The 13,523-nt window shown below is 27.3% G+C and overlaps 1 protein-coding gene across 3 annotated transcripts in view; it reads right to left on the bottom strand.

The window, feature by feature from the left end:
* Positions 1-13,523, bottom strand: part of LOC122504070 (cadherin-23) — a 123,442-nt gene that overhangs the window by 82,903 nt on the left and 27,016 nt on the right. For 2 of the 3 annotated variants that reach the window (XM_043614963.1, XM_043614961.1), the window contains exon 1: positions 8,093-8,319. The exons of the other annotated variant lie outside the window; for it this stretch is intronic. The gene's annotated coding sequence lies outside the window, so the exon portion shown is untranslated. Of the gene's footprint in view, positions 1-8,092; positions 8,320-13,523 lie in introns of those variants that run through there. 3 annotated transcript variants of the gene reach the window in all.

The raw sequence follows: 13,523 nt of genomic DNA, 5'->3' as shown, positions 1-13,523 counted from the left end.
TTGTGAATAAATACGATAAATACATAGAAAAATTCGAATATTCAATTGTTTTTAACCAAATTATGTTCAATATTGCCTTTGCCCCACATAACAAACTTTTTTTTTACTTTAAATTAAAAATATTTAGATACAAAATTAAACTAAAACACCACGCCAGTTGTGTAGAAAAATATTTAATTTATTTACATGTTACGTTTTTAAAAATTAAATACTTAAACTTATGTTTTAAAAAATAAAAGTTTGTTCAGTAAAATTATCATTTTATTTTTGCAAAACAATTTTTTGTTATATTTCTTAAAATATTTGATATTTTTAGGTTCTTCTTTTTTTAATCAATTGGTCTGATTGCATTGCAACTTAATTTTTAATACCAATTGAAATAGACAGAAAATAAAAGAGATATTTTAAAAAACGTCTTTGCCCCGCATAGCGCCTTTGCCCCACTCTCCCCTAGTACAATTTCTGTTTGATCAAATGTTTTTTTGATCCGAAATGTCGGCTTAATAAAAATAAAGTTCGGCTAAATAAAAAAAGATTTTTGTTCTGAAAAGCTTTGAACTGAAAGTTCTACCAAATAAAATATTTGGTTAAATAAAAATTTTCCATAATAAAAATTATGCTAAGTTAGTAATCGGTTAAATGGAAAATGGATTATATAAAATTTTTCTTCTGTAAAAATTGTGCTAGATAAATATTAATATGGTTAAATAAACATTTGACAAAAGAATTTGATTAAAAGGAAATTTCATTAAGGCGTACTTGCGTTGGCGAAGGCAAAAATTAGGCCTCACTTTAATGTTTTTTTTCACAGTCATTTTATTTAAAATATTAAAAACGATTTTTGCACCTTAAAGTACATTATAAAAACTAAAAAAAGAAAAAATTGTTTCGTTTTTTAACCGTTATTTACAATTTGTAGAGGGCCCCAAAAATTGTCGATATCAAATTTGTAAGAGTTTGCGGTGCCCCGCATAGAGCCTCTCCTGACTGTCTAAAATTAAAAAAACAAAATTTATTCTTTAGTATACATTAATACCTAGTGGACCTATATGATGAAATTAAAAAAAAGTAAAAAAACGAAAATGCAGCTTAATAAAACTTTGATTACACATGATATAAATAGAAATAAAGTTCTGGTGAATAGAAATTTTCCTAAATAAAAATCGAATTAAAAAAATTGTCCTAAATTGAAAATTTTGCTAAATTAATATTTGGTTAAATAAAGATTTTTCTGAATAAAAATTATATTAGATAAATAATGGATAACAAAAATTCGACTAATAAAAATTTGACTAAACGAAAATTTAGTTAAATAAAATTTTGAAAATAAATTGAAAATTTCATAAAATAAAAATCTTTCTATATAAAAATTTCAATAATGAAAAATTTGCTTGTATAAAAATTGTAAAAAAAACCTGTTTAATAAATCACTAATTATAGAAATTTCGAGTAAATATAAAATTGGCTAAATGGAATGTTGATAAATTCAAAATCTGTTTCTAGAAAGAAAATGATTAATTGAAAATTCTGCTTATTTAATTTTTCGATAAAATAATTTTGATAAATAAATAATATAAATAAACTAAATTTAAGTCCGGGTAAATAAGAATGAGATTAAAATAATTTTTTCATCAAATAAAAATTTGGTTTAGTATAAGCATTGAAATATTCGGCTTAATGAAACTTTCATTACAAAACTTGAGTAAAGAGAACGAGTTCTGCTAAATTAAAGACAATGAAATAAAAATCCATCTAATGAAAAATTTGCCTTATTTGGCTAAAGAAGAATTCCGCTAAATAAAAAAACTTATTAATTATTTACAGCAATACTCGGTTATATTGAGGCTAGAAATGTAAAGTCGATATAAATAGGTAAATTTTATTTAAATTCTGCTTTAAATCGGAAATTTAATGTAAATATAATTTAATTAAAAATAGTTCTAACTGATAAACTTCCAGGTGGTTAAATTAAAAAATAAATGTTCCGAGTGGTTTGAGTTTATTATTAGACGATTACTGTAAAATCTCATTTGTATTAATATTAATTTATACAGCTAATTATTAACAAGGAATGCGTATTCTTATAACTTAACGCATGAAATAATTTTTCACTGCAGAAAAATTATATTATTATACTATTAAGTTCTATCATTTAATTGCACAATAATAATAATATTTAATAATATTTATTATTATTAAATATAAATAAATAATATATAAATATTTAAATTTTGTATTATTTTTTATTATTATTATTGGATATATTATAGAATAAATTTGTGCATAAATTACCAGTAATTTATTATTTGCAAATTTTTTTAATTAATGATATGAAAAGTCGTATTTATTACATAGGTAGTAAAACTAATACTTTTTATAACATTATATACTACAATTATTAATTTACTATAAATTACCAAATTATAAATTTATTTTCCTTTTCACTTTTTTATGGAAAGAAAATTTCATATAAAACCAAATATTAAAATGTTGCTAATGACAATTTTTGTTTACAGTCTCTTAAATTTATTGCAATTCTCGTCGCAATAATATAATAACAATAATATATATATATATATATATATATATATATATATATATATATATATATATATATATATATATATATATATATTATAACGAGAGAGTTTACAAGTGTCTTGCATAAGATAACAGTTATTATTTCGTTTTACTTACAAACTCTATTGCAATTTGATGTCTAAGTTAAACAAAAGATTAGTTGACGATTTCCGGTGAAAACAAAGAGAGCTATATACTATATCTTTTAAAGTCCTTCGACCGAAAATTGTGCTTCCTGAACTGTTTTATTTTTCATTCATCTTTGCATAAGAAAAAAAAAGTTACACTTTTAACTTTTTTTTAAGTGTCATTTGCAAAATTTCGAAAGTATTTGAATCATTTTTTTATTCTTTTTAAGTTCCTTAAATATATAGATATAAATTTTTCTTTTGTAAAAAAGTTTAATAATTGGACTCTGTTTTAATTTATCACAAATAACGATAACAGAAATTTGTAATAATAATAATAATAATAGTAATAATAATATAGTAATAATAATAATAACAATAATAATATTAATAAATAACAACAATATTATATCATATTAATTATTTATAATTATTTTTTATTTAATTACTGTATTTATTATAAAATATTATTATCAAAGAATACACTTTGTAATTTATAATTAAGAAATGATTTGTTAAAATGAAGTTGAATCTAACTGATGTGATTTAATATATAAGAATTAATACTATAGTCCAGGATCTTCCTTTCTTGATAAGTACAATGTACACGGAGAGACCCACATTTGTAAAAATTACTAAAAACGGTTGCAATGACCGGAAATAAGGGGACTTTTAGCATAATGTACTACAGAATTAGATAAATTTACAAAAGAAATAGATAAATTTGCTACATTGAAATAGCAAGTTTTAATACTTTGTGTAAGAGATGTAAATGTAGCGAAAATTGATTATAGTTTTCTCTAATTTCATTAGACAAAATCTGACAAATGAAAACATTTTCCACTAAAACCTACTATCCACTGTAGTAATTTTTGGTGAGCAAGTGTGGCTAGCGAGTGCAGTCATATGGCGCCTGCATTTCTATTGGTTGCTAACTTTGTCAATCTCTGTAAATGAGCCGATGCCATCCGATCATTGACAGTGACTATGTTTCGCGTATGTAAAATAAATATGGATATTATCTACAATAAGTAAATATAAAGTGAAACGTAAGTCGTTCGTTATCTCAGAAATTTACCATTATAAATTAATAAATTTTGCATTTATTCCTGTCCCAAGAACTATGTCTTATTATAAGTTGTTAAAAGTAAACTGCTTTCTCGCAAGTGCTGTAAATTTTTATCATTCAATATATAAGGAAACAAAGATGTATACTTTCAGTGAAATTCGTTGTCTAGCGTGCAGTTGTGTATTAGTGTATTAATTAACCGCTTCTACACGGAAAAAAAAGTTCGAGGATTATTCGGGAACTTCGTTCTTTACTCTTGGATACGGCGGGTAGTACACAGATAACTAAAGGTTGCCTCGTTTAAATATGTAATTTACTATTTCTCTACAAATTATAACTATTTCACCGCTTCTCGGCAAACTATTCTTGAAAAAGTCGGGAACTGTACACGAAAATCGAAAAGTTAGGCGAATGCAAGAAAAAATAGATTCTGCTTCCCCCCTCCCACTTCCCCTCCTTGACACGTCCGCACACACACACACATTTATCCTTGAAGGTCACATACAATTTTTATTTTTTATTAAGTTTCTGAAATAGAAAAAACCATATTAGAGAAAAATCGACGGCGGCTGGAACAGAACTCGCGTACCCGAGAATAGAAGTCCGGCGTCTTATCCAGCTGAGCTAAACAGGCGAGTTAAATACCTCAGCATAAAATAAATATATAAGGCACGCAAGTCTTACTGACGGTGAGACTTGTTGAGACTGGTGCGCACAGTTTCTGCGCACCAAGATTCCTTGACGAGTTCCCGAAAATTTTAGAAACAGTTGCGGCCAGTGCCATGCACTTTACATGAGAAAGTAATGAAAAAGAGACTAATGGACTATTTATAGCTTTTTCTAATACAGTTCCCGAATTTCTTTCAAACATTCATTGATTACCATTGAATGTTCGTCGCTAGTTCAGAGCTGTTACCACGTATCCAAGACTTAGGAAATAATTCCTGAAATATCTGGGAACTTTTTTTTTCCGTGTATACATATAAGTGAAATAAACATTTATTTATTTATTTAATAACATAACGGGACATGCCCTTTCGTACATTACGTACTCTCTAATTCTAAGAGTTACATTTGTAACATATAAAAACAGGTACAGTATGAAGGTTGGCGCTTCAAAAGTTCAAGTTCGGTATAGATGTAAACACCGTTGTAGTGTAATAATGAAAATAAAGTAATATAATTAGACATTTTTGTTTTTCCACTGAGTTCATTAGAAAGTTAGTTATTGTAGTGGATCTTACAGTTTAATAGAAGAATATCAAATTAATATTAATAAATGACAAATTTGTATCTCTATCCGAATTAATTATAAACAATTAGTAAAAATTATATGAAAAATAAAATTAAAAATTCTGAATGAAATAAGATGTTTAAAACGGTCTAGAAACTGTAAGAATATATAGAAATTCAAAAAGTAACATAAAAAATGAGGAGGGTATTATACACATTTTTTGCTTAACAAAATGTCATTTTGAGAAATAAATCACAATACTCTAATGGAGTTTAACTTAAAAAAAACCATACACAAAAAGTTTGCTGAATACATTTAAACACTGAAGAGAATGATGACAGAAGAATTAATCCAAAACCAGGTACTGCAGTTGGATTGGCCAACTGTTTACCCGCCTATCTGAAGTGTGAGAGTAGAAGTACGTTTACGGGGAGGGATTTTAATAATTGTGGGGACTCCACGACATGTGTGTGTCTTCAAATATTTATCCAACAAATATATAAGTGTGTGTGTGTGTCTGTGTATGTAAAAATCCTTCCAGTTTATCTCCATTAGTCAAGAATTGACAGGAAACCGGAGATAAAAATCCTTATTTTTTCTTTCACTCTTTCTTTCTGCATTTACAAACGACTATAGTAATTTTACGTACACAATATTTCTGAGTTTACTACACACTAAAAAAAAAGTTTTACTTTTAGCCTGTTTTCGAGGCTGAATTTAAGGTGTAAACGGAGTCAGCCCCATTAAACAAGGACAGACTTATGTGAAATACATGGGCTGAATTTAAGGTGTAAACGGAGTCAGACTTTTTTTTTCCTGTGTACAGTTGTTTGGAACTATTGGATGAAATAGTAAGAAACTTTACTAATTTGTTGAACATTTGTCGGATTAATGACTTAGTGTAGAAAATAGTAAAAAATACAAAAAGTCCTCTTATTTCCGGTGGTTGCAATGTGAAAATAGTAAATTCTAGTGTGATTTTATACAAAAATGACCAATCTCGGTCTCTCCGTGTACCGTATAGGACCGACATAACCTACCACGTAATTTGTAGGACAATGTGACTTTTAAATTATATAAATATTAAGGAATGAACATTTAAAAAATCAGCTGGTTAGTAATCATTTTAAATGATAGATTTAATAAAAAAAACTGACAGTTAGTAATAAATTTTTGAGACTCATCGAATCGACATATTTTATCCCTCCTACCCTGTTAGTTACCACAATGGAGATTTTTTTTGTAAGGAAAAATGTTGGGCTTCTCATCAAAATGAAGCTACTCACAAAAAATTAGCTTGTTAGTAATCAATGGGAAAAATGTACACGGGATCCTGGACTACTACTATTTATAAGATATTTTAAATATTTAAGTATATTGCGGGAAATTATTTTGTACAACTTCTGTAAAGTTTACAATGGACAAATAAATAAATATAAAATATTATTATAATCTTTACTATACTATTACTATTATTCGAGATATTATTATTATTATTAATATATTGTATACAAGATTTACATAGGTACTAAATAAATAAATATGAAGTAGGTAAAAATAATAATAATATTTTAATTAATTAATTAATTTTAATAAATTAAAACTATGAAAAAATGAAATAATGGGATAAAATTATATTTATTATTAAAAATTTTATTAATTCAATAGACTATGGAACTGAAATAAAATATAATTTTTTGCATTGACTTTAAGAAGTTTACTTCTTCCTATGGAAAAAAGACTATTTAAAAATAAAACAGATCGCGACCACAACTCTTTGAAAAGACATGGACCAATGAATAATGAGACCGGAAAATTGTTTGTTAATTTTTCTTAGTACAGTGGCGGATCCAGGGGGGGGGCACGGGTGCTTGGCCCCCCCAAGAGTCGTGTATTCTTATTAGATAGAAAGAGATAACACTATATTGATTTCATTTTTTTAATGGATGGCCCCCCCCAAAAAGCTTTTTTGGAATGCTTGGCCCTCCCCAGAAGCCTTGTCTGGATCCCTCACTCTGTTAGTAGGAGTTTTTATCATGTAATTATGTACTCAAAAGAAGAGAAAGAAGAAAATGAAGAAAAAGAAAGAGGAAGTAGAAAATATCTTTTTTCAATAAGAAAACTGGACAAACAGCATTCAAGTTTATAGTAAATATATGTAAATAATAAAATAATAATAATCATATATATATATATATATATATATATATATATATATATATATATATATATATATATATATATATATATATATATATATATATATATATAAAAGAATATCCTTTTGTGTCGACATGCTCTGTCTGCTGATTAACAGCGTGAGAAAATATTGTCTAAAAGACAATCAACTTATTACGCTTGCATTTCTATTATTTCACTTGTGCAATTTACATCTAATTTAGGTTGATATTTTCTTCCATGTGGTTACAATGAAAAGTGCAAGTGCACGTTTTTGAATATACTATAATAATAATTTAATATACATTATAATATGATAACTAATATTATATATTTAATATTAATTAATCTGAAAATTATGAGAAATTTAAAAAAATGAAATAATCAATAAAATACATTAATTATTATGATTACTTTATATTATTCTTTTATTTATTTAGAGTTGTGAACGAACTACAAATCTTTATCTTCATTATATCTTTTTTATTATTTTAATATTAAATTTAATTGAACTATTAATAATTTATATTCATAATTATTAATTAATGTAATTTATTATTATTATTACCTTATATAACAATAATTAATAATTTTATTAAAAATAATTGTAATACAAAAATTTTAAAAAATAATATGAAATGTAAATAAGATATATAACAGACAATAATTATTATAATATTGGAAAAAATCGTAAATGTTATTAAATTCCTATTAAAAGAATAATTATTAATGTTAAGAGAAATATAATAAATTAAAGATATAGTGAAAATATTTAATTAAAAAAAAGTGATTTGTTTCAATTAAAACTTGTATAATTATATAATATAAACATAATTTTCATTTAAAATTTATATTAATAATTCAATAATAAGTAGATAATGATTATTTATTTTCGGTACATACCAAAAGTTTGTATAATTATCACAAATTTTTAGATGAACTAAATTGTTTTGAGGTTAAAACTTTTTTTGACATTGAACTTGAATTTTTTTCATAGACACTTTAAGTGATTAGAAAAAAGTTCGTTGCACTTATCACTTAATAAAGAATAGTTTTAACAATATGTGTATATATACATATACGAAATGAAGCGAACGTCAGAATATCAACTGTGAACACACCTGTTCGAGTAAAGAGCGCACAACAAACTGAATAAGCTATGAAAGTATCGAAGACTGTTTCCCTACCTATAGTAAATTTATACAGTCAGTTCACAACTTAAAACATGCTATAGAAATATTGAGAAAATTTATAGAATTTTACAATTTCTCTAGGTTAAAAAAATTTTTTTTTTTATATTTGATCTTTAGTTTTTTTAAATTTTATATAACCAATTTTAAAATTTTTAGTTAAGAGGTTTAATAATAAGTTTAAAAATGACAAGTTTTGTTCATTAGTAATATAAATAGTGTAAACAAAAAAATTCTCAAACAAATAAAATGTACTCTGCACTACAAATTGAAATAAAAATTATGAAAATCCATAAATATATGTGGACGTCCGCATGAAAAGGGACCAGTTTGGTACTATTGGACTTATCTATATGGTCAAATTCCTTGTTCAATTTGGGAAATTTTGATACGTCTTAAGTCCAATTTGGTGCAAAAATCGCTGAGTTATAGTTTTTTAAAGTTCAGAATGTCAAAAACCTCATTTCCAGAAAATTGAAATCAAAGATTGTAATACAAATATCTTTGGTTCTTTTAGGAAGTTATTCAGATAAGAAATGTTTTAATTCTAGTACACCTTTAATAAGATGAAAAATTAATAGGTTTCGAATTCCCTCCCCCCTTCCATTTTGAAACAATGAAAAAATAACGGGCACCCGACAAAGTGTTCCTTTTCTAAAATTGCGTTTTTTTAATTAATGAACCTAATTTTTGGCGAAGTTAATGGTGAATAATCTTAGAAAATATCGAAATTTTCATTTATAAAAAAACGAAATTAAAAATTGTAATGGGAATTCCTTTGGTTCTTCTGGGAAGTTATTCAGATGACAGTTGTTTTAAGCTTAGTACACCCTTAAGATAAAAAATCAAAATGTTTTGAATTTTTCCGCCCCCTCCATTTTGAAACAGAAACAACTTTTGCAACAGACCGACAAAGTGGTCCCTTTTCATTTTTTTGTCTAACAACGAAGTAAAATACTTAAAGTATCAATAAATGAATGAAAAATGCATGATTCGACGTGTGAGACCCTATACACTGTAAAAAAGGGAGTTAAATTTTAACTCCCCAGGGGATTCTATAAAAGTCGCACCCATTAGGGAGTTAATGCCAGGGGAGTTAAATAAAGAAAGTTAAGGGGTTACATCACCCTGACAAAATTTTTTTTTAAAAAATCATATCAAAAAAATCCTACGTCACGTCATAGAGAATGTTATTGAGCAGTTGTGTACAAAATTTAAAGAGAATCGGTTGAGTAGTTTTTGAGAAATCATGTACACCGTTCCGAAAAATGTAGTTTCGAAAAACGCCATATCTTCGCCATTTTTGAATATTTTTTCATTTTTCAAAATTTTTTTAACAGTTAAATATATGTATTTTTATACAGTAATTAGTAACAAGTTGTATTTTTAGTAGTTTTGTCAAAATTTATTTTTGAAATTTTCAGGCGTTCAGGGTGGTGTAACCCCTTAAAACTTCACACCCACCCAGGAGGAAAAGTCGGACGAATGTCGGAGTTTACAACCGCCTGGGATCCGCGCCCGTGCGGTCCGCCAGTACCGATGTTTTGTACCGATTCGGATCCCAAAATTCAACCGGCGCGGAACAGATTAGGCTCAGAATTTTGGATCCGCCTTTCTACTTTCGTCAGTACTGGCGTGGTACTGGATTTGTTCCGCCTGCGGATTTCATTCTTCTACGGGCGTCGGAAGAATGACGGATGTTAGGTCTGTACTGGCTCGGTGCTGGGGCGGATCCGACTGCGGATCTCGTCATTTATTGTTATAGTTCACATTATCAGTATAATCATAAATTTATTTTATTATATATATCATAGCTAATTAATTATTACAATAACTAATTGCATTTATTGTAATAATATTATTATTATTATTATTATTATTATTATTATTATTATTATTATTATTATTATTATTATTATTATTATTATTATTATTATTATTATTATTATTATTATTATTATTATTATTATTATTATTATTATTATTATTATTATTATTATTATTATTATTATTATTATTATTATTATTATTATTATTATTATTATTATTATTATTATTATTATTATTTAACCAATAAATAAATTAATTGTATTGATGCAAAGGAAGAATATAAGAAACTTAATTTTTTCATTATATTTATAAAAATCCAACTTTATTAATGTACAATTAAATAAATAATTTTTAATAAATAATAATATTAACTTGAAAGAAAATGTGTTCAATATATAATAATACCTACAATAAATAACACATTAAATAAATATATAAAAGACAGATTATTAATTAATTTATTTATTGTTAATTAATTAATAATCTCTTTTTAATTTAAACAATATATTAAGTAATTATTTATTGACACTTTTCTGCAAATTAAATAATTAAAAAAATGTGTTGTGCATTCAAATTTCATTCAATTATTAATAATTACGTAATAAAATATTAAAAAATATAATAATAAAATAACAATTTTAACAAGTTCCTTTTTAAACGAAATATTAAAATATTCATAAATACCGGTATTACATCAGTTCGTATTTCCAAATTGCCTATTGCCGCGTAGTAATTTTACAATTTTCATTTTAGCTAGTGAGACTTGAAAGCATTTAAGGTTTGAGATTTCCATGCGAGCGTAGCATAGTGGTTAGCGTGCGAGATTTCGGTGCGTAAATATTCGGTTAGGCGTAGGTTCGTACCCCCAAGCGTTAGGATTTTTCAAATGTGAATATAAAAAAATACCGTTAAGTGTATAAAAAAATGTGTAAAGTGAACTATCAATGAATTGTTATCAGTATTTATCTTTTGCAATTAATTATTATTTTTTTATTGATATTTGTTGAAATTATTATTTTGATCCGAGCCGGTTACCGGGCGGTAGAATGCCAGTTCCGAGACGGATGGCCAGCCAGCTCCTGGCCAAGTCATCTTTTGGTAGAATACCAGTTCTCGGGCGGTTCCCAGCCAGTACCACTACTCCGGCGTCGGTACAGGCGAGGATCCGCGCCGGTTGGAAATTTCCCACTGGGCAAATGCAAACTCCCCAAGGAAAAAATGACTCGCGCGGGTGTTGAATGAAGGGAGTTAGAAATTAACTCTCTTTTGGAGTTAATTTTTAACTCGAAAAATTTCACTCCCAACTCCCGAGTCCGTTAACTCCCTAAATTTTTTACAGTGTAGATTAAGAAAAAAGAATAAAAAAGATTCGATATTTTTTTCAAAATTAGTAAATTGCGATTATCTCGGAATCTAGAACCGACAACCCTAGTAGAAATTTGTCATGGAGCCACTCGATTATTCAAGTTACTGGTCAGTTTTTGGCACGGTTGCTGATTCTAGGCGGACTGGTAAATAACTGTGAAGTTACTGACCGACGTTCTTCGTCAAAGATTCAAGTTGAATTTGATATTGGCTAGACATAACTTCTGTCTAGTCTTTTTAATGCTACTTTAAAGTACCTAGAAATTATATTTCTAAGTTTGTCGTGTCGATGGCACTGGAATAATGTCTAATAACTGGACAGCTCGAGAAGTAGTTTCCCGCAGTATTTGGTGCCCTGAATCCGAATCTGGCAACAAAGACCTCCCATCACGTCAGGATTTTGAGAAAAATGGGGGTAAATTCCCAAAAATCACTTTTTTAGGAGTTTTTGAAAATTTCTACCGGGTAAATCCGACGTGCTGAAGACTTGTCATAGGAGTCAAATTAAGGCACTTTTCCTATGTGACGGCCGAAATTTCAGGCTTTTTTCAGGAATTTTTTTTTCACAGAAAATAAAATATAATTCTATAACTTATTTTACATGTTATAATTGGTGTCTAAAAATACACAAAAAATTTTTTTTAGTGATTTTTCAAATCATTAAATAATTATTTTTATGAGTCAAAGGTGACTCCTTTGAAAATGCACGGCTGAACGGTCGCAACGATAACTTTCTTCAGTATTGTCTAAAATAAACAAATCAAACGTAGTTTTTTTATTTAGTTTTTTAGTAGGCTTACTGTTATCGTGTGAACCTCAATAAACAATTTATCTTAATAAATAACAAAATGGCGGACTGTTAAAAAAAATTTCAAAATTCGCTTGTTTTTCCGTAAGACATAGCGATATTGCTAACAACAAACTAAATTAACCGTCAAAAATTATTTTTTTAACAGTTGTCAAGCATAAAAATTGACTGACACTGTCCGTAAATAAAAATATTTTGAAAAATGATTGGATTCGCTTAAAATTTGTTTTTCAGGGGTTTCCGGGGTCGCTGATTACGAATATGTTGTCAAATTTTCAAAATATCGGACAAAAATTTACCTTGCCAACAGGTGAGGAAAGTACGATAGTAGCAATCGTAGCAATATTAAATGGATGTTCGTGATACTTCGGGTATCATCGGCCTTCTTCAACTTGACGCTATGCAGGCAGCACAGTAAAAATTTGTAAGCAGCACAGTCTATTTTATTAACCTGCGCATGACTTTTCATGGTACGGTTAATATATTTTGCTTTGGACCAAATTAGAAAGTCCTAGTTCAGCAATTTTTAAGATGCTTTCAAAGAAATATTCCGAGGCCATTTTGGAAATAAAACTGTTTTCCATATGAAATAAAATTGTGCGCAAGTCAATATTTCTATTCTTCCGATACAAATAGTTCAGTAAAAACATTTTGCACATACTTTCAGGTGACAAGCACAGTAATTTTTATTGGAAATTTCTCTCCGTGTAGTTACTTCAGAAATTGACTTGTCGATTTTTTCATAATCCTTCAAAGTTTTGAGAAAACACAAATCTTGATGTGGCGCTTTAATTGCCAAATTGCATTGAAACCAAGGCTTAACATAAACAGTTACAATAAAAATGCAAATATCTTGTAAACCTTGTTTCTCTTTTTTGCCTAATTTGTGTTGAGAGCGCAATAAAAATATTTTTAAAGAATAAATCGCTCTTGCCATAAATCTTGCTTGATGCATCGCTCCACGCGGAGAAAAATGGATAGTTAAATTTACTATCTAGATAATCAGGGTGATGATCTTGGATACTCAACTATAGGACAACCATCTAGATATTCAAATTTAGTATCTTGGAATAATCAAACTTACATACTAACTGCCATTATCCAAGATGTTCACATTTAACTATCCTAGATAATAAACGCA

The sequence above is a fragment of the Leptopilina heterotoma genome, unplaced genomic scaffold (assembly GCF_015476425.1).
Source record: "Leptopilina heterotoma isolate Lh14 unplaced genomic scaffold, ASM1547642v1 Lhet_278, whole genome shotgun sequence".
Lineage (NCBI taxonomy): Eukaryota > Metazoa > Arthropoda > Insecta > Hymenoptera > Figitidae > Leptopilina > Leptopilina heterotoma.
This window is presented reverse-complemented; position numbering and strand designations above follow the sequence as displayed.